We start from the raw sequence: 25,497 nt of genomic DNA on the forward strand, positions 1-25,497 counted from the left end.
CCGTGCAAGGTAAGATTTTCAACCATTAGAATCACACTGCAGTGTGTGATTGATAAGATAAAAAAAGTGGGTAAGGACCACATAAATGTAAAACAGGGTTGAACACCTCGTACTGCTATTCAGGCAATAGCTTGAAAAGTCTTGGAGGGAGGTGAAGACAGTCAGTGCCTTGGAAATCCTGAGTGGAAAGGAAACCGGCTCTATGCAAACTTGGCGAGCTTGGCGTGGCTCTATGCAAACCTGGATGGTTCCGGGTCACGTGACAGTGTTTGATGGGATAGGTTGGATGTCGGCGTTTCACAATCCTAGACATGGGATTGGTTAGATGTCAGTGTTTCACAATCCTAAACGTGGGATTGGTTAAATGTCAGCTTTTGGTTGGAAAGTGGAATCTTGGCTTCAAACAGACTACGTCTGTGTTTGTGTATGCCACTGCGAGATCCTGCCAGTCACTGGCAAGAATCTTGATAAAGGCCACTCAGACCGAAAAGAGTTCACTGACTTCTATGCATGGCAACTTTATACAGCACCCGCATTGGCATGCCCCCCTCTGTGGAGAAGATTAAGCTTAAGTGCCGTACCTTTTTGAGGCATTCCACTAACCCTGCATTTGAGTCCTCGGCACAGATCACATAAGAAAACAGTGACTGGCAGGATCTCGCAGTGGCATATTTTACAACAGAATCCAAGAGCCAAGATTCCACTCTCCGACCAAAAACAGACATTTAACCAATACCACGTTTTAGGACTCTGACATCCAACCTATCCCATCCCAACAAACATGTATTTAGTAGCTATAACAGAGACATAGTACAATGACTCTCACGACTGGGAAACGGTCATACCTGGTTACATCGTGTTTTAAATAAAAAATGGAGTAGGTGGGGCGGAGCCAGCCTTGAGCAGAGATGGCCGCATTGTGTTAGTGCTCAGAGTCATGGTCTGGGGTAAACAGCCTTACAGGAGCTAAACTTCATCATAATTACAACAACTATGATCCTTTGAGCAGTGGATCGTTTTGGGAATCAGACAGTAATTTGCATTTCTCTCTGTGCCGCCTGACCCTGACTCTCTCACTGTGGCCTACAAGTGTGGCGAATGAACACCGCGCAGACACATCCCCAGGAAGATTGTCGGAGAGCTCTCACATATGAATCCAATGTGAGTACCAGGCATGCCATTACAAGGCTCATATAAATTTCCTCATATAGTTTATACACCACATGCAGCCTGAGAACGACCAAATTTAACGACATATCATAACACGTTGCAACCCCCTCTTGACCGCTGCCATGAATTTTACAGGCCATACGGGTCATTAATACAAGATAAGTACAAGGCTTGCACTCATATACCTTGATAATCGGACAGATCTATTTCCAGTACGCCTGCAGTGAATCTTTACAAAGATTACGGCCTACACACATGGCGTTGATGCCATATTAGCCCTGTATAAAAATTTTAGCAGGCAGTTCTGCTGATAACTTCCCCTCTCAGGGCACTATTTATTTTGGTATAGCCAAACAGATCATCATGCAAGCTTATATATCAAAGGATGAGAATTGCTGCAGCATTTCTACCTCCCCCCCACCCCATTAACATCACAGATTGAGTTCTCACAGTAACCAGCCTATTAAAGGGGTAGTTGATTAAAAAAATTGAGTTAAAAGTCTGGAATAAAATTATTGAAAGATGCGGCAATAAACCTTTACCAGACAACTACCAGTCTACATCAAGCTCGAGTGGTCAATCTTGAGTTCGCACAACAGACCTACGCAACACCTCACTACTGTAGGCACGCAGCAAATAAATTCACTATTGCGTCACAAAGAGCAAAGACCCAAAAAACAAAGCTAATTTTCCCAAGATGTCTTCCAGAAGGGTGTCTAAACTGGATAAACCAACAAAAACAAATGCTTCATCTGGGGTTAAAATGGACATTTACTTTAAAGCAATTGAAGCATCAGTCTCTTCACCCCAATCAACAGCCTCTGCAGACCCAGAGGAAAATAACGCAGAGTCTTTAGCACAAATAACAGAAAGCCCTATCACAAGAGTGGACTTACTACTATTACCTTCAAAAGAAGATTTTAAATCTTTTATGGTTCAAGTGTGCCAGATTATAAAGGATCGCCTCATGGAGGTGAAGAGAGATGTAGCAGTCCTCGGCCAGAGAGTCTTACAAGTTGAGAACAGACAGAAGAATTAACTACAGAATCTAGCACAATGGTACAATTGAACAGCAAAATGCTACAATTCTCCATATTGCAGACCTAGATGGAAGATCTGGACAATAGAAATTGACGCCAGAATCTAAGAATCGGAGGAGCTCCTGAAACCATATCACCCTCTCAGATAAACACCTACCTTCAAAAGCTTTTTGACCACATACTAAAGACCAAGGAACCCACTCCTATCCTGTTAGACAGAGCTCTCAGACCGCAACCATTTTCAAGGAATCCCCCACGGGACATTATAATAAAATTCCATAAATACACCGATAAGGAAATATTATCAGCTTGAAGGAAACCTTATCCAAATATATGCTGATCTCAGTCAAACAACGCTTTTCAAAAGGAAGGAGGCTAGATATCTGACCCTACATTTTAAGGACCTTGGTATCCCCTACCGCTGGGGATTTCCTTTCTCCCTAAAAGTTGTTAAAGACAATAGAACCTACACTTATAGAGATTCAGAAGACATAGAGACCTTTTGCATAAATAAAGAGAGAAGCGCTCAACCTGGAAACGAACAATAGCATAATAGCTTGTTCTATGGCTAGTTACCAGCCAAGAAGCAGCCTCTTTTTGCTCAACATGTGCCTTTTACAGAGAAGAACTTTCCTGAAGCATATTAGTCTGATCCTGACTTAACAGTACAGTCCAGCCCCGAAATACCAGGCAATCTCTCTCTGAACGAGAGAAACTGCAAAACCCCAGAAACGTACGTTCCAGCCTATTGTGGGCCTCGTCAGTGAGGTGCAGCCATTATAGAACACCTGCTCTACTTAAAGCCTTCGTATAAGAGAGTAGAGAAAATTAAGGTACAAAAGTGGCCTATACTGTATATAAGGGAGTATGGTTCATTGGTTTGCACTTCAAACATCAGATATTGAGCATATTTTTTAGTTTTGGCAAGATCATATTTAGGCATAATCTACTAAACTCTCAATCTGTATGAAGGTGCTAATGTATTTAATACTTTTTGAAATGACTTTGTGTATGCTGTATGTTTTAATGCACAAACTGGATGTCATCTTCTTCTTGTAACTTTCTCCAACATAGGTGTGTCCGGTCCACGGCGTCATCCTTACTTGTGGGATATTCTCTTCCCCAACAGGAAATGGCAAAGAGCCCAGCAAAGCTGGTCACATGATCCCTCCTAGGCTCCGCCTACCCCAGTCATTCTCTTTGCCGTTGTACAGGCAACATCTCCACGGAGATGGCTTAGAGTTTTTTAGTGTTTAACTGTAGTTTTTATTATTCAATCAAGAGTTTGTTATTTTAAAATAGTGCTGGTATGTACTATTTACTCAGAAACAGAAAAGAGATGAAGATTTCTGTTTGTATGAGGAAAATGATTTTAGCAACCGTCACTAAAATCCATGGCTGTTCCACACAGGACTGTTGAGAGCAATTAACTTCAGTTGGGGGAACAGTGAGCAGTCTCTTGCTGCTTGAGGTATGACACATTCTAACAAGACGATGTAATGCTGGAAGCTGTCATTTTCCCTATGGGATCCGGTAAGCCATGTTTATAAAGATCGTAAATAAGGGCTTCACAAGGGCTTATTAAGACTGTAGACTTTTTCTGGGCTAAATCGATTCATTATTAACACATATTTAGCCTTGAGGAATCATTTTATCTGGGTATTTTGATATAATAATATCGGCAGGCACTGTTTTAGACTCCTTATTATTTAGGGGCTTTCCCAAATCATAGGCAGAGCCTCATTTTCGCGCCGGTGTTGCGCACTTGTTTTTGAGAGGCATGACATGCAGTCGCATGTGAGAGGAGCTCTGATACTTAGAAAAGACTTTCTGAAGGCGTCATTTGGTATCGTATTCCCCTTTGGGCTTGGTTGGGTCTCAGCAAAGCAGATACCAGGGACTGTAAAGGGGTTAAAGTTAAAAACGGCTCCGGTTCCGTTATTTTAAGGGTTAAAGCTTCCAAATTTGGTGTGCAATACTTTTAAGGCTTTAAGACACTGTGGTGAAAATTTGGTGAATTTTGAACAATTCCTTCATGTTTTTTCGCAATTGCAGTAATAAAGTGTGTTCAGTTTAAAATTTAAAGTGACAGTAACGGTTTTATTTTAAAACGTTTTTTGTACTTTGTTATCAAGTTTATGCCTGTTTAACATGTCTGAACTACCAGATAGACTGTGTTCTGAATGTGGGGAAGCCAGAATTCCTATTCATTTAAATAAATGTGATTTATGTGACAATGACAATGATGCCCAAGATGATTCCTCAAGTGAGGGGAGTAAGCATGGTACTGCATCATTCCCTCCTTCGTCTACACGAGTCTTGCCCACTCAGGAGGCCCCTAGTACATCTAGCGCGCCAATACTCCTTACTATGCAACAATTAACGGCTGTAATGGATAATTCTGTCAAAAACATTTTAGCCAAAATGAACACTTACCAGCGTAAGCGTGACTGCTCTGTTTTAGATACTGAAGAGCATGACGACGCTGATAATAATGGTTCTGAAGGGCCCCTAACCCAGTCTGATGGGGCCAGGGAGGTTTTGTCTGAGGGAGAAATTACTGATTCAGGGAACATTTCTCAACAAGCTGAACCTGATGTGATTACGTTTAAATTTAAGTTGGAACATCTCCGCATTCTACTCAAGGAGGTATTATCCACTCTGGATGATTGTGACAAGTTGGTCATCCCAGAGAAACTATGTAAAATGGACAAGTTCCTAGAGGTCCCGGGACTCCCAGAAGCTTTTCCTATACCCAAGCGGGTGGCGGACATTGTTAATAAAGAATGGGAAAGGCCCGGTATTCCTTTCGTCCCTCCCCCCATATTTAAAAAATTGTTTCCTATGGTCGACCCCAGAAAGGACTTATGGCAGACAGTCCCCAAGGTCGAGGGAGCGGTTTCCACTTTAAACAAACGCACCACTATACCCATAGAGGATAGTTGTGCTTTTAAAGATCCTATGGATAAAAAATTAGAAGGTTTACTTAAAAAGATGTTTGTTCAGCAGGGTTACCTTCTACAACCTATTTCATGCATTGTCCCTGTAGCTACAGCCGCATGTTTCTGGTTCGATGAGCTGATAAAGGCGGTCGATAGTGATTCTCCCCCTTATGAGGAGATTATGGACAGAATCAATGCTCTCAAATTGGCTAATTCTTTCACCCTAGACGCCACTTTGCAATTGGCTAGGTTAGCGGCTAAGAATTCAGGGTTTGCTATTGTGGCGCGCAGAGCGCTTTGGTTGAAATCTTGGTCAGCTGATGCGTCTTCCAAGAACAAGCTACTTAACATTCCTTTCAAGGGGAAAACGCTGTTTGGCCCTGACTTGAAAGAGATTATCTCTGATATCACTGGGGGTAAGGGCCACGCCCTTCCTCAGGATCGGCCTTTCAAGGCAAAAAATAAACCTAATTTTCGTCCCTTTCGTAGAAACGGACCAGCCCAAAGTGCTACGTCCTCTAAGCAAGAGGGTAATACTTCTCAAGCCAAGCCAGCTTGGAGACCAATGCAAGGCTGGAACAAGGGAAAGCAGGCCAAGAAACCTGCCACTGCTACCAAGACAGCATGAAATGTTGGCCCCCGATCCGGGACCGGATCTGGTGGGGGGCAGACTCTCTCTCTTCGCTCAGGCTTGGGCAAGAGATGTTCTGGATCCTTGGGCGCTAGAAATAGTCTCCCAAGGTTATCTTCTGGAATTCAAGGGGCTTCCCCCAAGGGGGAGGTTCCACAGGTCTCAGTTGTCTTCAGACCACATAAAAAGACAGGCATTCTTACATTGTGTAGAAGACCTGTTAAAAATGGGAGTGATTCATCCTGTTCCATTAAGAGAACAAGGGATGGGGTTCTACTCCAATCTGTTCATAGTTCCCAAAAAAGAGGGAACGTTCAGACCAATCTTAGATCTCAAGATCTTAAACAAGTTTCTCAAGGTTCCATCGTTCAAGATGGAAACCATTCGAACTATTCTTCCTTCCATCCAGGAAGGTCAATTCATGACCACGGTGGATTTAAAGGATGCGTATCTACATATTCCTATCCACAAGGAACATCATCGGTTCCTAAGGTTCGCATTCCTGGACAAGCATTACCAGTTCGTGGCGCTTCCTTTCGGATTAGCCACTGCTCCAAGGATTTTCACAAAGGTACTAGGGTCCCTTCTAGCTGTGCTAAGACCAAGGGGCATTGCTGTAGTACCTTACTTGGACGACATTCTGATTCAAGCGTCGTCCCTTCCTCAAGCAAAGGCTCACACGGACATTGTCCTGGCCTTTCTCAGATCTCACGGATGGAAAGTGAACGTGGAAAAGAGTTCTCTATCTCCGTCAACAAGGGTTCCCTTCTTGGGAACAATAATAGACTCCTTAGAAATGAGGATTTTTCTGACAGAGGCCAGAAAAACAAAACTTCTAGACTCTTGTCGGATACTTCATTCCGTTCCTCTTCCTTCCATAGCGCAGTGCATGGAAGTGATCGGTTTGATGGTAGCGGCAATGGACATAGTTCCTTTTGCGCACATTCATCTAAGACCATTACAACTGTGCATGCTCAGTCAGTGGAATGGGGACTATACAGTCTTGTCTCCGAAGATACAAGTAAATCAGAGGACCAGAGACTCACTCCGTTGGTGGCTGTCCCTGGACAACCTGTCACAAGGGATGACATTCCGCAGACCGGAGTGGGTCATCGTCACGACCGACGCCAGTCTGATGGGCTGGGGCGCGGTCTGGGGATCCCTGAAAGCTCAGGGTCTTTGGTCTCGGGAAGAATCTCTTCTACCGATAAATATTCTGGAACTGAGAGCGATATTCAATGCTCTCAAGGCTTGGCCTCAGCTAGCGAGGGCCAAGTTCATACGGTTTCAATCAGACAACATGACAACTGTTGCGTACATCAACCATCAGGGGGGAACAAGGAGTTCCCTAGCGATGGAAGAAGTGACCAAGATCATTCTATGGGCGGAGTCTCACTCCTGCCACCTGTCTGCTATCCACATCCCAGGAGTGGAAAATTGGGAAGCGGATTTTCTGAGTCGTCAGACATTGCATCCGGGGGAGTGGGAACTCCATCCGGAAATCTTTGCCCAAGTCACTCAGCTGTGGGGCATTCCAGACATGGATCTGATGGCCTCTCGTCAGAACTTCAAAGTTCCTTGCTACGGGTCCAGATCCAGGGATCCCAAGGCGGCTCTAGTGGATGCACTAGTAGCACCTTGGACCTTCAAACTAGCTTATGTGTTCCCGCCGTTTCCTCTCATCCCCAGGCTGGTAGCCAGGATCAATCAGGAGAGGGCGTCGGTGATCTTGATAGCTCCTGCGTGGCCACGCAGGACTTGGTATGCAGATCTGGTGAATATGTCATCGGCTCCACCTTGGAAGCTACCTTTGAGACGAGACCTTCTTGTTCAGGGTCCGTTCGAACATCCGAATCTGGTTTCACTCCAGCTGACTGCTTGGAGATTGAACGCTTGATCTTATCGAAGCGAGGGTTCTCAGATTCTGTTATCGATACTCTTGTTCAGGCCAGAAAGCCTGTAACTAGAAAGATTTACCACAAAATTTGGAAAAAATATATCTGTTGGTGTGAATCTAAAGGATTCCCTTGGGACAAGGTTAAGATTCCTAAGATTCTATCCTTCCTTCAAGAAGGATTGGAAAAAGGATTATCTGCTAGTTCCCTGAAGGGACAGATTTCTGCCTTGTCTGTGTTACTTCACAAAAAGCTGGCAGCTGTGCCAGATGTTCAAGCCTTTGTTCAGGCTCTGGTTAGAATTAAGCCTGTTTACAAACCTTTGACTCCTCCTTGGAGTCTCAACTTAGTTCTTTCAGTTCTTCAGGGGGTTCCGTTTGAACCCCTACATTCCGTTGATATTAAGTTATTATCTTGGAAAGTTTTGTTTTTAGTTGCGATTTCTTCTGCTAGAAGAGTTTCAGAATTATCTGCTCTGCAGTGTTCTCCTCCTTATCTGGTGTTCCATGCAGATAAGGTGGTTTTACGTACTAAACCTGGTTTTCTTCCAAAAGTTGTTTCTAACAAAAACATTAACCAGGAGATTATCGTACCTTCTCTGTGTCCGAAACCAGTGTCAAAGAAGGAACGTTTGTTGCACAATCTGGATGTTGTTCGCGCTCTAAAATTCTATTTAGATGCTACAAAGGATTTTAGACAAACATCTTCCTTGTTTGTTGTTTATTCCGGTAAAAGGAGAGGTCAAAAAGCAACTTCTACCTCTCTCTCTTTTTGGATTAAAAGCATCATCAGATTGGCTTACGAGACTGCCGGACGGCAGCCTCCCGAAAGAATCACGGCTCATTCCACTAGGGCTGTGGCTTCCACATGGGCCTTCAAGAACGAGGCTTCTGTTGATCAGATATGTAGGGCAGCGACTTGGTCTTCACTGCACACTTTTACCAAATTTTACAAGTTTGATACTTTTGCTTCTTCTGAGGCTATTTTTGGGAGAAAGGTTTTGCAAGCCGTGGTGCCTTCCATTTAGGTGACCTGATTTGCTCCCTCCCTTCATCCGTGTCCTAAAGCTTTGGTATTGGTTCCCACAAGTAAGGATGACGCCGTGGACCGGACACACCTATGTTGGAGAAAACAGAATTTATGTTTACCTGATAAATTACTTTCTCCAACGGTGTGTCCGGTCCACGGCCCGCCCTGGTTTTTTTAATCAGGTCTGATAATTTATTTTCTTTAACTACAGTCACCACGGTACCATATGGTTTCTCCTATGCAAATATTCCTCCTTAACGTCGGTCGAATGACTGGGGTAGGCGGAGCCTAGGAGGGATCATGTGACCAGCTTTGCTGGGCTCTTTGCCATTTCCTGTTGGGGAAGAGAATATCCCACAAGTAAGGATGACGCCGTGGACCGGACACACCGTTGGAGAAAGTAATTTATCAGGTAAACATAAATTCTGTTTTTTTAAATTTTAATAAAATGATATAAAAAAAAATAAGCACTTCTATAGTCTTGCCTCCTGTCCATAATGTAGGTGATTCTGGTCGCACAGGATGTGGGACTATACAAGAGGTTTTGGTCACTTGATAAAGACACATATGAGACTATTGGTTGTTACCAGAAGTCAAAATCTTCTTCATAAACTAGTGATGTCCATACTTAAAGGGACAGTGTACTGTAACATTTTCTCCCCATTACTGTGCTTGCAATGTACCATTTGACCTGCTGGAGTGTATTCAAATAAAACGCCTCTCACCTCACACATACCTTAGACTTTACTTTGCTTCTGCTGGAGGTGGTTGAAGAGTGAAGATGTGCATTTGATTCTTCAGAGAGAGGGATTTTCAGTTTATATTGAGACATGGTTTCCCTTCAGAGTACAGTACTTGGGAGAGTTACAGTATGTATATGGTTTAGTTTGATTCTTTTTTAACCTCATGGCTTTGTTTTGTAGTTTGGTTTAGCACGCCATATGCTATAATGGAGCAGCTGGATTCTGTCCCTAAATCTACCCAAGAAACCGAGTCTCCTGATCACCTTTCTACCATTATTAGGTGCTTATTGTAAGAAAGCTGAAGCGCCTTCTCCAGCTCATTTATGTTGTCAAGGTATATGTAAGGTTAATAAATATATATATTTTAATCATATATTTTAAGGCTATGCAATACAATTATATTTATTCAGATCTGACTGGTCAGTAGAAATGATTCATTTCTGTCAGACAAACTGACTTCAAACATGTTTAATTCTCCCCCTCTTTTTCAATTACACAGGAAACTCATAAAGATTACTTTAAAAGAAACCTTCCTAGCTAAAGTGAGAATAGAGCATTTGGTTTAATTAAAATGTAACAACAATTTCAGAAACCATATGTGTGATTGCCTGGGAACCATTGTTAAAAGACAGCATTCTGATACCTAGATCAGGATACATGCCCATATATGGGCTTCCTCCAATGGAGATGCCGATCCGTCTGAAGAGATGTGAAAAATGCAAGCATTTTCCAAAAGGGACTGATAATTAGCACAGATTTGTTGAGTGACTCATGCTGTGTGGCTGCTAACACCGGAATATACAAAATGTTAAACATTGCGTCTGGGTTACGATAACACAGAGAAAGCACATGGCTTACACTGTGATTTCAAAACAACTGTATTTAGACTTTAAGTAAAATTTAAATACATTTTAAAGAAGAAATAATGCCAATAGCTTCATATATGTTTGGAATGATTCAAATAGCCCATATATGTATATATATGTTGAAATAGTACGTTTTATATTAAATAAATAATTGCTGCAGTTAATAGATATATGAAAAATAGATTCAAGCTGTAATAAACCCATTATTTAATTATATGTAACATAATTTTTCTATTTTTCAGATGGAATGCCTGCATGGGATATCTGAATCATGTCATATGATTATATACACTAGATATTTTTGAAAGTTTAAACACAACTCTGAAAACATTTTAGATGTATAAATGCCATTAATTTCAGAAACAGGATACATTATTTTAATATAATATACTGTATTTCATATCAAAATGATCATAAAAATTCATAAGATATTACTTATCCAAAACAAATATTGTGAGTAGTTGTTGCAGTAAATTATGACAAAATGAATAACCATTTCATAGAAATACTGAATTAAGTCTAAAATGTTTAGAAATAGTATTGCATGTATTGCTGTGTTGTGCTGTCTGCTGCCACCTAGTGTTATGATGCGAAATTGCAGCCATGAGATGATTGGTTGTTGCAAGGATGCATTTCCTTGACAACATACTTTGCCAAGTAAACCAATCCATGTTCAGTTGCAAAGAACCAATCCGAGACAAGGCTTCCGTGGGCGTTTCCAATACTCACCAATGACTGATAATGATCAAGAAAGGGGAGGGGTGAAATCAGATGCTTTAACCCCAAGCATAGAGACTGATAGAGGCGGCTGGCTAATCCTGAAGGAATAACTACTGTGCTTATTATTAAAGCACACGGCTACTGTTGGACTCCATATGCAATATACCCAATTTTGAATTTCTGAGGTGAAATTGGATCTGTTGAGAAACATTGGAAACTGGATATCGACTGGTTTATTTGGTAAAGTATACAAGGTTATTGGTAAGATAAGTTATATGCATAGTCACTACAGTTAAATTATAATAAGCAGATTTAAGGAAATAGTTTATATTTCAAGTTAGCATTTCATAGCCTATGTGGTGTTAAACTAATCCCAATCTTAAATTGTTTATCTATGCAAATATATAATAATAATTCAGAAGTGTATATTGTATTATTGTTTAAATTTGTATCTGGTAGGCTAAGTGATTTATCTGTGAAAGTTCTGGTGTTTTAAATCAATATTGTATTAGGATAAATTGCAGTTAAATAGCATAATATATATATATATTATCCTATTGTTTATAAGCACTGTTTAGAATTGTATTGTTTGGATGTTAAAAGCAAAAGATTTTAGTCTCATTGTAATATTTTAAAAGCAGCTCTGAATGAAAGGTTGGTTTTAAAGATACATTTTTCTGGGTTTTATAAGAAGGATAGCATATCTTAATAGTTGGTTTTAACGTATATAATATTGTGTCATATTCTGGTATTGTAAATATATTTCAAAATGTTCATGGATATTAACTAAATAAAAGAATTCAGGTATTTATATTAATTGTATGGTTTCTAGTAGATGCATGTTGGTTAAGGGTTTCTATTTTTAAGGATAATTATTATTTGTATTGTGTTATAACCCTGCCATAAGCTGATGTATTATTTGGAGAGCACTACTTAGATTTTCATAAATATACTGACATAATATATTGGAGGCACTGCTGAGATTTATTAAAATCCATCATATTGATATCATATATTTGTAGTAAATAGAAATTGTTATAAAAGAGAGAAAAAGTTTCATATTTCGATATTAATATTTTGAAGATATAATTTTTGAAAAATTGAAATATTGATTTTCATATTTCGAGATTGATATTAATATCTTGAAATATTATTAAAGATTAATTTTTGAAAGATTAATAAAAATATTTTTCATATTTCAAAATTAATCAAAATATTAATTTTTCATATTTCAAAATTAATCAAAATATAAATTTTTCATATTTTCAGTTAATCAAAAATATAAATTTTTCATATTTCGAAATATTAATTTTTCATATTTCAAAATTAATATTTAAAAATAAATAAATATATATATATATCATTTTTTTCTCTTTTTATTGGCAAAAATTGTATTAGCATTTTAATTTAACTGAATACTAAACCAATATAATAATGTCTGTAGCCAGAAGTGACTCATTTAATTCTATACATAGCAATGAAAATGGTCCCATTACAATACCCATTGCTAAAGGTCAGGTCCTTAAGAAAGATATCTTAAGTTACATTAAAGGGAAGTTTAATATTGCGGGTGAATTAAATGATTTTATGGATATGCTTGAAACTAGGGCTAAAGCTATTACCGTTAACAATAATATGTGGAATGAAGAGAATGAATTCTTCCAGGAATTATTAATGATTAATCAATGCAAGACTCTCAAAAAACGAGACAAACTAATACTAAAATCTTGGCCCCTTTTAATATGCATTATTGACGAAATGTCGTTTTGTGTCATAGACAAATGATTGCAAATACAGGGAGTGCAGAATTATTAGGCAAGTTGTATTTTTGAGGATTAATTTTATTATTGAACAACAACCATGTTCTCAATGAACCCAAAAAACTCATTAATATCAAAGCTAAATAGTTTTGGAAGTAGTTTTTAGTTTGTTTTTAGTTATAGCTATTTTAGGGGGATATCTGTGTGTGCAGGTGACTATTACTGTGCATAATTATTAGGCAACTTAACAAAAAACAAATATATACCCATTTCAATTATTTATTTTTACCAGTGAAACCAATATAACATCTCAACATTCACAAATGTACATTTCTGACATTCAAAAACAAAACAAAAACAAATCAGTGACCAATATAGCCACATTTCTTTGCAAGGACACTCAAAAGCCTGCCATCCATGGATTCTGTCAGTGTTTTGATCTGTTCACCATCAACATTGCGTGCAGCAGCAACCACAGCCTCCCAGACACTGTTCAGAGAGGTGTACTGTTTTCCCTCCTTGTAAATCTCACATTTGATGATGGACCACAGGTTCTCAATGGGGTTCAGATCAGGTGAACAAGGAGGCCATGTCATTAGATTTTCTTCTTTTATACCCTTTCTTGCCAGCCACGCTGTGGAGTACTTGGACGCGTGTGATGGAGCATTGTCCTGCATGAAAATCATGTTTTTCTTGAAGGATGCAGACTTCTTCCTGTACCACTGCTTGAAGAAGGTGTCTTCCAGAAACTGGCAGTAGGACTGGGAGTTGAACTTGACTCCATCCTCAACCCGAAAAGGCCCCACAAGCTCATCTTTGATAATACCAGCCCAAACCAGTACTCCACCTCCACCTTGCTGGCGTCTGAGTCGGACTGGAGCTCTCTGCCCTTTACCAATCCAGCCACGGGCCCATCCATCTGGCCCATCAAGACTCACTCTCATTTCATCAGTCCATAAAACCTTAGAAAAATCAGTCTTGAGATATTTCTTGGCCCAGTCTTGACGTTTCAGCTTGTGTGTCTTGTTCAGTGGTGGTCGTCTTTCAGCCTTTCTTACCTTGGCCATGTCTCTGAGTATTGCACACCTTGTGCTTTTGGGCACTCCAGTGATGTTGCAGCTCTGAAATATGGCCAAACTGGTGGCAAGTGGCATCTTGGCAGCTGCACGCTTGACTTTTCTCAGTTCATGGGCAGTTATTTTGCGCCTTGGTTTTTCCACACGCTTCTTGCGACCCTGTTGACTATTTTGAATGAAACGCTTGATTGTTTGATGATCATGCTTCAGAAGCTTTGCAATTTTAAGAGTGCTGCATCCCTCTGCAAGATATCTCACTATTTTTGACTTTTCTGAGCCTGTCAAGTCCTTCTTTTGACCCATTTTGCCAAAGGAAAGGAAGTTGCCTAATAATTATGCACACCTGATATAGGGTGTTGATGTCATTAGACCACACCCCTTCTCATTACAGAGATGCACATCACCTAATATGCTTAATTGGTAGTAGGCTTTCAAGCCTATACAGCTTGGAGTAAGACAACATGCATAAAGAGGATGATGTGGTCAAAATACTCATTTGCCTAATAATTCTGCACTCCCTGTACAGGAGCTAGAAGGTAGTATTCGTTCCTCACGCAGACGCAAAGAGGATTTAAAAATAGCCAAAAATAAAATGGATGAATTTGCCCAAAACCTTAACGCCTTAGATAAGCATAACATAGACTTACTCGCACAGATACAAGATTTAAATAAACAGCTTGCGCAAAGCCAGAGAGAATTAAGCGATTTAAAAAGGTCATATCGCCATAATGAAAACCCTTATATTAACAGTGAGAATAATGCAGATAATGCTAACTCCTTTAGCGAACACGTCAGGGACGAGGTACAGAAATATATGGAACAGTATACACAAATGACCCCTAATGGGTCAGAAATAGATTTCCCAAATAGGCAGTCACCTCATGATATAAATCCAGAGGACTGCTGTAAAGCAGCTGGTGCGGGGGAGGGAAACTCTAACGGAGAATCCCAAAGTAAGTCTGATAAAGTATATGATTCCCATAAAATAATCACCTTCGTACAACGTGCATTACCTATATTCTCCAATAAGGGAACAACATCTGTAATTGATCATTTAGAGGCTTTTGAAAATGCGTTAGCTATAATGAATGTTACAAGTGAGAAATTGAAAATTGAATTTCTGCCCTGGGTATTTGACAGTAAACATCACAAATTCTTTGCTTCACTAAAGGATATGAATATTCATTCCTGGAATGGGATAAAACGACAATGCAGAAAAGAATTTGGGCAATATCGTACTAAAACTGCCACGAAAATAGCGGTATATGGTTTAAAGTGTCGTGCAAATCAGAGTCCAATCGAATTCCTTTCTGAATTGAAAAATGCGTACAGTATGGCTGAAGATAATCCCAGATTTGATGGCTCAGAATTTGTAAATTAATTTTTTTGAAGCATTGCCTACACCCATCAAAATTAACTTAGCTATAGATTTTGATGAGGACTGCTCATTGGAATGTCTGATCAAAGAGAGTACAAAATTATACTCTATTCAGCAGTCCAGTGAGCAGGGGGTTAAAAAGGAATCAAAACCCAAAATTTGGCAGAAACTAGGATGTCACCTAAACCCCTCAATTTGGAGTCTAAACAGAAAGCCTACGCGGAAGTGGCCAGTCAAAACAGGCCATCTCCACAGAGGTTTAACTCTGCCCCCTCCCCTACACGGGTTGAGGCGCAGGGAGACTATAACCAAAGTGGAGGACATAATCAGGTGAATAATTACTCACAAAGAGAATACTCACCAAATAATTGGTATCCGCGCAAGGGTAGATACAATAGACGGCAAAGATATTCTCAGAGTAACCAGACACCCCAGATATATACTGCTCCCCAAAGTACTAATACTGAACAAGCTGAACCCCAGGGGCAACCACGCCAGAATAGAAATAGCGGCCCTGATTTTGAGGGAACCCAATGGTCCAGGGATCATTATTATGGGGCACCAAGAGATAGGCCCAGGGGTAGAGGTAACTTGTACAATCAGGTAGATATGCTTTTTACCCAGTTAAATTGGTTGAGCGAACAATTCGCTAATATGAGTCAACCTTCTACGGCTCAGCAACTGAACAATACTTTTTTAGGGGTACAGCCAGTGGTCAGCAGTGGACTACAGGCACAGTCATAAATACGGCAGCATCACCTGAGAGGGAGGGGAGAGATATACAAGATGTAATGATAAATGTCAATGGTACTAATCATGTTCTCTCCCCACAGACCGGAAACGGACAATTTAGCTGTGGCGACAAGCAACCTCATCCGGGAAAAATTAACAAATCTCTTCCTTTGCAGCACTCCCTTAACCTTATTTCCACAGATGCAGTACACAAGAATACAGCCGGCCCTGTCATAGAGGAGACCGGTAGGTATGACGTTTCTTCTGCATCGGAAAACACTGCAAATTCAGGTAACAAGTGGCGAAGCCCACAGATGTATGATAATGCCAACTTTATGTGTGAAATGGTAGAAAATGCAGGAAGGTATTATGTATTAGTTGAACTGCAAGATTCAGTCTCCAACCCTATCATGGGATTAATTGACACCGGATCTCAGGCAACTATCTTATCCCACAGGTACTACACACAGCTAAATGAGCTAACACCCCACAAACCTAAAATAAAAGAATTTGATGGTTCCCTAATAGGTGTTGGGGGTAACTCCCTAAAAGTTTACGGTACTGCCTGGTTAAAATTTAAATTGGGGAACAGGGTCATAAGACACCCTGTCATTATAGTGGATCTTTCAACTGATCGTTTAATTATTGGTAGTGATCTCCTGAAGCGATTAAGCACCATAATTGATTGCATAAATAATGTAATTTGGTCACAAGTTAAAAGGCCTATCAATTATGAAAAATCTGGTATATCTCGCACCCGACATAGCTGTCACGTGGTGGAAGAGAAACCAGATGCTGTGGAGATTCATTTCAGGAATAACTCTGTACCTGAAATCACTATTCTACAAATAGATGATCAGACTCCTTTTAGTGGCTCTGATGGTAATACTTTTAAAAGATAGAGAATATTTCCCTAGATGGCGATGTATTAACCATATCACTCCACAAGGGGGATCATAAAATCCCTAAGGGGGGAGGCCATGCTCAATACCTCACAGGGATTGAGAGAGTTAAAGAGGATCTATTTATCCCTATACAAGTGCATGACCTTGGTAAAACCAAGTATGCTAAAATGAACTTAAACAGGAAGCTAGCTATATAAGCGAAGGTCTATTAGCACAGATAGCTGAGCCTAAATTGATTAAATATCTTTCTCCCCAAGACCATTGTGTCCACAACCTGGATAACAGGTCTGAAAGCTATAACATCACAGCTAAGTGCTTATTATCTATCTCTTTTGGTAATAAGTCAGTGATGCACCTGTTTTTAGTTTTAAATACTCCCCATAATCAAATATACATTGGCAATGATATCTTACATAAATATGCCATACAAATAGATTTGATTAACTCTTGCCTCTGGAGCAGGTTAAAGGGGGACCCTGAAGTATTTCAGGATAAAAATGCAGCCCTGAAGTCAAACCAGCAATTGCCATATGCTGTGAAAATGCAGATATCTAGCGATGTTATAATTCCTGCTGGGGCTGATAAATTTCTTTTACCCTTACAGGTAAAGAGAGGTCAGAAATTAAAAACTTCTGAAATGCTAATTTGCCTCTCCCATAGAATACAAAATCTGGGTGTCACAGTGACCTACACTGCTATGGTGAATATTGGAACTGTTCCAATACATATTGTTGTGCATAACATGACCCCACAGGATATAACATTATCCAAGGGAACTACCATAGGATATGCACTGGAATCAAGTTATTACACTTTTGGATTCCAGAATAATGTAATTGGGCTAATACCTGAAGGATACTTAACTGAAGAACAATTAATAGAACAATCCTTTGCATCTATGCCAGAGGGTCTATTTAATATTCAGTCTATTTATCCCTTCAGCTCAGAGGAAGGCATCTGTAAAATTGAAGAAGCCTCTCTAGTGTTTGATCAGCAAATCAAACAGCAAGATTACCCCAATTTCCAGAGTCATGGGAGCAATATAAACTATAATCAAGGGGATCTCACCTCTAGATTGGAAGCCTATGAAATAGGACAGCCTGAAATCTTTCCAGGATTTCAGCAAATAGTCGAAGAGCAAATATCCTTAGCTAATGGCTGTTCCAGCTGATGGAGTACAAGGATATTTTTGCTAAGGATTCTTATGACTGTGGTACTACAGACTTGCACATTGCAAGAATACAAACAGATCCCGATGCACCACCTGTATTTGTCAAACAATACAGACTTCCCCTAGCCTCGTATGATTCTCTTGCAGAGATCATAAGGAATTTGGAAGAAAGAGGTATTATCAGACAGGTGCACAGCTCTTATAATAATCCTATTCTAGGTGTCCTTAAGCCCAATGGACAATGGTGTTTGTGTGCTAACTTAAGACAGCTAAACAAACGAGTGTACATGTCTGGCTGGCCTGTACCATACATTGACCAGTGCCTAGCACAAATGCAGGGATCCAAAATATTCACTGCCATTCATTGTGCACAGGGATATTGGACCATAAAGGTACATGAAGAGGACCAATATAAGCTAGCATTCTCTTTCCAAAAGGTCCAATATGCATTTCAAAGACTTCCTTTTGGATACATAAATTCTGGACATGAATTTGCTGTATTCATGCATAAGGCTATGCCTGATGCACTGGAAAGGGGGACCTTATCTTATGTTGATGATGTTTTAATCAAAAGCACAGACTTTGAAAAACACGTCGCAGAGCTTAAACACGTCCTCAGCCAACTTAAAAGGGCAGGTGTCAAATTATCCCTACAAAAAGCTCAATGGTGCCGCACTTGTGTAAACTTCTTGGGACATGAAGTTACCTCTGAAGGATTAAATCCCCAGAAGAAAAAGGTGGAAGCTATAGTGAAGTCTAAAAACCCAACTAACTTAAAGGAATTGAGATCATTCCTGGGTATGACAAATTATTCTCGCAAATTCATTGATAATTAGCTAAACCACTACTACTTCTTCTAAAGAAAGATGTGAAATGGCACTGGAGTGAGTCTCAAGAGACAGCCATCAGAGAGCTGAAGAGAAAACTCACTCAAACACCTTGCTTAGCGTACCCTGAAGGTGGTAAACCTTTCTTCTTAGAGACAGGTTACACAGATATAAGCATGAGTGCTGTTTTATACCAAAAGCATGATAATTTGAACAAAGCTATTGCTTATGCAAGCAAAAATCTATCCCCAGTAGAAATAAAGTTTAACGACTGCGAAAAAGCCCTCTTGTTTGGGCTCTAGAAAATTTCCGCAGCTATATACAGGGCGAGAAAATTATTGTAGAAACGGCCCACCAGCCTTTGCTATATTTGCAAAGTGAGAGAATAAGAGATGGGAATTTGTCTAATAGCCGCATAACAGCGTGGACTCTTTCCTTACAAGGCTGGCCCTTAGAAATTCACTACAAGCAGAATAAAAAGAATCCAGTCGCACAAGGGCTTGCTGAGCTCCACGACTGTACTGCTAGAGATCCTGGGGAAGAATTATCAGAAGATGATTTTCTGGAGGAACAATTGCTTTCCCCATATAAAATATACAATGAGGACCATTGTCAAACATTACCTTGGGTGTATGTTGATGGTTGTTCTTACCATGACACTATTGATAATGAGCGCAGATTAGTCGCTGGCATTGGTATAGCTGGGGCACATGGATTCCCAAATATATCTATAGGTTTCAACATTGGACCAAGATCCAGTCAAGTTGCAGAACTAACTGCTGTTTTCAAAACCATTGAAATGGCTATTGAACATGGTATTCATGAATTTGTGATCATAACTGACTCAAATTATGTGCGTGACAGTTTTCTTGAATACCTGCCAACTTGGAAGAGAAATGGCATGCAGAAAAGCAATAACAAACCAGTCAAGCATGGCAAGTTGTTCTGCGAGATTGATAATCTGGTGGTATCCAATGATTTAACCATACACTGGAAAAAGACCAATGGTCATTCAAGAGTTCTAGGTCCGGATAAGGAAGGCAATGACCTTGCGGATTCATTAGCCAAACAAGGAGCCATAACTGGAGAACTCCTTAATATTGACCACTTAATGGGTGCAATTCAGGTAGAAGCCATTACCAGAAACCAGGCAAAACAACAGAGTGAGCCTAACTTGGTACAATGGAGTCAGGATTCTCCTAGTGAGGACCTGATCACTAGCCTACAATGGGGTCTTCTTTTTGACATCTTCTACAAACACATAGAAGATCTTGAAAGCAACCCCATCTCAAAAGATGATTGTATTGGCAAAGAAGATCTTAGAATCTTAATAAAATCTAGATCACAATTCAAGTTACAGGATGGTTTGTTAATTAGAACCTCCAAAACTGGCATCCAGCAGTGGGTAGTACCCACCAAGTTCAGAGGTCTAATGCTTCAACATAACCATGATGCTCCCACTTCTGGTCATCGTGGTGCCAAACTCACGTATGAAATATTACGTGATTACGCTTTTTGGCCACACATGTTGAAAGATGTTCAAACCTACTGTCAAGGGTGTTTAATCTGCCCACAGTTCCAACCCACTGCACCAACGCATAGAGCGCCATTGCAGAAAAGGGGGATGGTAATGCCATGGTCAGATATACAAATTGATTTTATTGGTCCGGTAACAAGGTCATCAAGAGGTAACAAATACATGTTAACCGTGACATGTCTGTTCACTAAATGAGTAGAGTGCATTAGTGCACCTAACAATAGTGCTGAAACATGCGCAGTGTTGCTCATCAACCATGTATTTTACAGATTTGGTTTACCCCAAAGAATCGAGTCAGATCGGGGGACCCACTTCACTAGCAAAGTGATGACCAAAATGTGGAAAATACTAGGGGTTAAAAGAAAGCTCCATATTGCTTATAGAGCTGCCTCAAGTGGTGGTGTAGAGCGTTACAATCATCCATTGTGAAAATCCTCAAAAAGTTTGTGAGTGAAACGGGTAAAGACTGGGATGTAAAACTACCTCTAGTCCTAATGGCATTAAGAGCAACTCCAAGTAGTGCTACCAAGATGTCACCTTTTGAACTAATGACTGGTAGAAGAATGGTTCTACCTCAGCATCTGCTGTACCGTACATCAGACCAAAACTTGATAAACGCTGCCAATACACATCAATATGTGGAGAACCTAAGAAAGGATCTGCAATATGCCTTCGCATTTGCTCAAAGGAATTTAGAAAGAGCCGCAACTGCCGCTAAAACCTATTATGATCTCAAAACATCCAAAAAGGAATATGAAATAAATGATAAAGTTTATCTTTATAACTTTGGAAGAGATCAAGTTAGGGAGAAGAAATTTCTTCCCTCATGGAAAGGTCCTTTTGTCATTACTGACAAAATATCTCCAGTGGCCTATAAAATAAGGATCCACAAAAATGAAAGTTTCATAGATAAATGGGTCCATATCAATCAATTACGGACATGTCATCCTAGGTCCCAACTACAAGTCATAGAGGGAGAATAAAGTGTCATATCCCCAAATGCACTAAAGACATACTGTAGTGTAAAGATGCCTAGCTGATAAACATGAAGGCTCAAAATTGACAGACTATCTACATAGCAGACTGTCTATGGTGTGTACGGTCAACACCCTCACAAAATACCATTGACTTTAAGCCAATTTAAATACATGTGTCCTACATCTATTTAAAATTGGAAGGGGGATTTATGTCAAGGTATATGTAAGGTTAATAAATATATATATTTTAATCATATATTTTAAGGCTATGCAATACAATTATATTTATTCAGATCTGACTGGTCAGTAGAAATGATTCATTTCTGTCAGACAAACTGACTTCAAACATGTTTAATTCTCCCCCACTTTTTCAATTACACAGGAAACTCATAAAGATTACTTTAAAAGACCTTCCTAGCTAAAGTGAGAACAATAGAGCATTTGGTTTAACCCCTTAATGACCGCAGCACTTTTCCATTTTCTGTCCGTTTGGGACCAAGGCTATTTTTACATTTTTGCGGTGTTTGTGTTTAGCTGTAATTTTCCTCTTACTCATTTACTGTACCCACACATATTATATACCGTTTTTCTCACCATTAAATGGACTTTCTAAAGATACCATTATTTTCATCATATCTTATAATTTACTATAAAAAACATAAAATATGAGGAAAAAATGGAAAAAAAACACACTTTTTCTAACTTTGACCCCCAAAATCTGTTACACATCTACAACCACCAAAAAACACCCATGCTAAATAGTTTCTAAATTTTGTCCTGAGTTTAGAAATACCCAATGTTTACATGTTCTTTGCTTTTTTTGCAAGTTATAGGGCCATAAATACAAGTAGCACTTTGCTATTTCAAAACCACTTTTTTTCAAAATTAGCGCTAGTTACATTGGAACACTAATATCTTTCAGGAATCCCTGAATATCCATTGACATGTATATATTTTTTTTTAGAAGACATCCCAAAGTATTGATCTAGGCCCATTTTGGTATATTTCATGCCACCATTTCACCGCCAAATGCGATCAAATAAAATAAATTGTTCACTTTTTCACAATTTTTTTCACAAACTTTAGGTTTCTCACTGAAATTATTTACAAACAACTTATGCAATTATAACATAAATGGTTGTAAATGCTTCTCTGGGATCCCCTTTGTTCAGAAATAGCAGACATATATGGCTTTGGCTTTGCTTTTTGGTAATTAGAAGGCTGCTAAATGCCACTGCGCACAATACGTGTATTATGCCCAGCAGTGAAGGGGTTAATTAGGGAGCATGTAGGGAGCTTCTAGGGTTAATTTTAGCTTTAGTGTAGTGTAGTAGACAACCCCAAGTATTGATCTAGGCCCATTTTGGTATATTTCATGCCACCATTACACCGCCAAATGCGATCAAATTAAAAAAAACGTTAATTTTTTCACAATTTAAGGTTTCTCACTGAAATTATTTACAAACAGCTTGTGCAATTATGGCACAAATGGTTGTAAATGCTTCTCTGAGATGTCCTTTGTTCAGAAATAGCAGACATATATGACTTTGGCGTTGCTTTTTGGTAATTAGAAAGTTGCTAAATGCTGCTGCGCATCACACGTGTATTATGGCTAGCAGTGAAGGGGTTAATTAGGTAGTTTGTAGGGAGCTTGCAGGGTTAATTTTAGCTTTAGTGTAGATATCAGCCTCCCACCTGACACATCCCACCCCCTGATCCCTCCCAAACAGCTCCCTTCCCTCCCCCACCCCACAATTGTCCCCGCCATCTTAAGTACTGGCAGAAAGTCTGCCAGTACTAAAATAAAAGGGTTTTTTTGGGTTTTTTTTTAAAGAAAAAAAAAGCATATTTACATATGCTGTGTTTAGGATCCCCCCTTAGCCCCCAACCTCCCTGATCCCCCCAAAACAGCTCTCTAAGCCTCCCCCTCTGCCTTATTGGGGGCCATCTTGGGTACTGGCAGATGTCTGCCAGTACCCAGTTTGCACACAAACAAATGTTTATTTTTTTATTTCTTTTTTATCTTTTTCTGTAGTGTAGCTTCCCCCCCCACAGACTAACCCCCACCACATAAATGACACCTAAAGTTTTTTTTTGCATTCTAGGTCCCACTTTTATTTTGTTTTGGGACACATTTTTCTATAGTGTAGCGGTTCCCACCCGCTCCCTCCCCGTGCACGCGCCCGCCCCCTCGTGCACGTGCGCGCCCCCGATCCCGCCCCCGATCCCTCCCCCCTCCACATGACCAGGGCCATCGATGGCCGCCACCCACCTCCCACACCGGCTCCCACCCACCAACGATACCGGCCATAGATGTCCGGTGCAGAGAGGGCCACAGAGTGGCTCTCTTTGCATCGGATGGCCGTAGAAGGTTATTGCAGGATGCCTCCATATCGAGGCATCACTGCAATAACCGGAAAGCAGCTGGAAGCGAGCAGGATCACTTCCAGCTGCTTTCCACACCGAGGACGTGCAGGGTACGTTCTCAGGCGTTAACTGCCTTTTTTCTGAGGACGTACCCTGCACGTCCTCGGTCTTTAAGGGGTTAATTAAAATGTAACAACAATTTCAGAAACCATATGTGTGATTTCCTATGAACCATTGTTAAAAGACAGCATTCTGATACCTAGATCAGGATACATGCCCATATATGGGCTTCCTCCAATGGAGATGCCGATCCGTCTGAAGAGATGTGAAAAATGCAAGCATTTTCCAAAAGGGACTGATAATTAGCACAGATTTGTTGAGTGACTCATGCTGTGTGGCTGCTAACACCGGAATATACAAAATGTTAAACATTGCGTCTGGGTTAAGATAACACAGAGAAAGCACATGGCTTACACTGTGATTTCAAAACAACTGTATTTAGACTTTAAGTAAAATTAAATACATTTTAAAGAAGAAATAATGCCAATAGCTTCATATATGTTTGGAATGATTCAAATAGCCCATATATGTGTATATATATATATATGTTGAAATAGTACGTTTTATATTAAATAAATAATTGCTGCAGTTAATAGATATATGAAAAATAGATTCAAGCTGTAATAAACCCATTATTTAATTATATGTAACATAATTTTTCTATTTTTCAGATGGAATGCCTGCATGGGATATCTGAATCATGTCATATGATTATATACACTAGATATTTTTGAAAGTTTAAACACAACTCTGAAAACATTTTAGATGTATAAATGCCATTAATTTCAGAAACAGGATACATTATTTTAATATAATATACTGTATTTCATATCAAAATGATCAGAAAATTCCTATGTGGTGTTAAACTAATCCCAATCTTAAATTGTTTATCTATGCAAATATATAATAATAATTCAGAAGTGTATATTGTATTATTGTTTAAATTTGTATCTGGTAGGCTAAGTGATTTATCTGTGAAAGTTCTGGTGTTTTAAATCAATATTGTATTAGGATAAATTGCAGTTAAATAGCATAATATATATATATATTATCCTATTGTTTATAAGCACTGTTTAGAATTGTATTGTTTGGATGTTAAAAGCAAAAGATTTTAGTCTCATTGTAATATTTTAAAAGCAGCTCTGAATGAAAGGTTGGTTTTAAAGATACATTTTTCTGGGTTTTATAAGAAGGATAGCATATCTTAATAGTTGGTTTTAACGTATATAATATTGTGTCATATTCTGGTATTGCAAATATATTTCAAAATGTTCATGGATATTAACTAAATAAAAGAATTCAGGTATTTATATTAATTGTATGGTTTCTAGTAGATGCATGTTGGTTAAGGGTTTCTATTTTTAAGGATAATTATTATTTGTATTGTGTTATAACCCTGCCATAAGCTGATGTATTATTTGGAGAGCACTACTTAGATTTTCATAAATATACTGACATAATATGGCTCATGTTTAGATTTGTTAATGCAATCAGACCTATCTAATGTTATTACTCTGGGAACTAATGCACCTACTGTTTGTTTATTACAGGATAATGCTGATGATGTGTCTCCTACCACAACATTTTCTTTGAAGGCTGCAGTTTCTAAAGTGTTGGCTTCTCTCCCACCTTTAAACAAGCATAAAAGGTCAGTTTAGATTTTACCTTCTA

Source organism: Bombina bombina, chromosome 2, assembly GCF_027579735.1.
Source record: "Bombina bombina isolate aBomBom1 chromosome 2, aBomBom1.pri, whole genome shotgun sequence".
Classification (NCBI taxonomy): Eukaryota; Metazoa; Chordata; class Amphibia; order Anura; family Bombinatoridae; genus Bombina; species Bombina bombina.